This window comes from Artemia sp. Qi Xiang Cuo, chromosome 14 (genome assembly GCF_049724085.1).
Source record: "Artemia sp. Qi Xiang Cuo chromosome 14, ASM4972408v1, whole genome shotgun sequence".
Taxonomy (NCBI): domain Eukaryota; kingdom Metazoa; phylum Arthropoda; class Branchiopoda; order Anostraca; family Artemiidae; genus Artemia; species Artemia sp. Qi Xiang Cuo.
In genome coordinates, this window is record NC_142807.1 from 26,104,404 (window position 1) to 26,105,811 (window position 1,408).

General features: G+C 31.7%; 1 non-coding gene across 1 annotated transcript; it reads left to right on the forward strand.

Annotated features, from left to right (window-relative positions):
- The first annotated feature begins 305 nt into the window (after positions 1–305).
- Positions 306–500, forward strand: LOC148944311 (U2 spliceosomal RNA). The gene has a single exon (XR_016142900.1). It is a non-coding gene; the product is annotated as a U2 spliceosomal RNA (small nuclear RNA).
- Positions 501–1,408: the final 908 nt, after the last annotated feature.

Here is a 1,408-nt window from a genome sequence, read left to right on the forward strand (position 1 = left end):
TAAGCCTGTATAATTCAAAGATCCAGATAAACAGGTCAGTTTTTTTTAGTATAGTATATCTTTGTCTGATTTTGGCATTTTGAATGACAATTTTGTCCAAGTCTTGATTGGAAATTTTTCCGTTTACCATTAAAATATTGAGATAAACTTTGATATTACGGGAAATGTTTTATGTTGCTTATAAAAATCTAAAGACTAAGTGATAATTTAATTGAATGTTATTTGAGCATTACAACCGAAATTAAATCTGCGACAAACTTTGTTACTCGTATTGTAGTAGATTCTTTGACAATCCACGTGGAATTAACACTTCTCCACCTTTTGGCTAAGATTAAAGTGTAGTATCTGTTCTTGTCAGCTTAATATCTGATACGGTCCCTACATGGGGCCCAGAATATTAAATTTATTTTTCAAAATCGGGGGGATGTCGGGGCTTGCTCGGCTCCCTTCACGCGTTGGCCCGGTATTGCAGCATTGATGCCAAACGTGGTACAACTGTACCAATTTGATATATGTCACCTCTACTGGTACAATTTAGTACAATCCCACAAAATATGGAACATTTTACAATTATGGTACAATGTGGTACAATTCAGTATTTTTGAACCTATGTTTGTATTCTTTCATCTACAAATATTTTATTTCACCCTGATCTGTTCGGTATAGTCAAGATAATTAAAAAAACAAAGTTTTTCCGAGGGAAGCAAAGATTGAAGTCGAAACTTAAAACAGACAAAAATTATTACTTCACATCCTATTTAATATATATTAATATAACTCATAAAGAAAGAATGCGAGCAAAAATGGGGTTTTTATAGGCCAAATGAAAATTTTGAAAAAACACAACAAAGCGAATATTTCGCGCTGAAGAAGAGAGGCGTTTGTTCTCTCGAAATATACGCTTTGTTGTGTTTTTTCAGTATTTTCATTTTGCCTATAAAAACCCCATTTTTTCTCGTTTTTATTTCTTTATGTGATGTCAGGCCAATGTGGTTTAAGAAAATATTAATATAACTAGTACAAATAAACCAACTAATTATGTTTCCCTATGCTTTTATGATTATAAAAAACTAGCGCTTTACTGAAAACACAAAAGTCAAGCATAAAAAACAGGATTATTGATTTAAGAGTCAAAAGAGAGTATGTAGCCTGACAACACTAAACGAATCTATAAAGCTTTTCATAGTCTTACACCGGTTTTGACATTAGTAAATTTCAGTATACAATTAAAATTATCTTAAAACGTAAGCTTAAAACTGAATATTTTTTAATAACCCCAAAGTGATTGAACAGCATACAGAAATTTTGGATTGATTTATCAAGCAGCATTTTGCTCTCACTAGCTGTAATACCAATAGCGGGCAATATGCAATCTTAAATTCTAGGAAATATGATTCAGTATCACCTG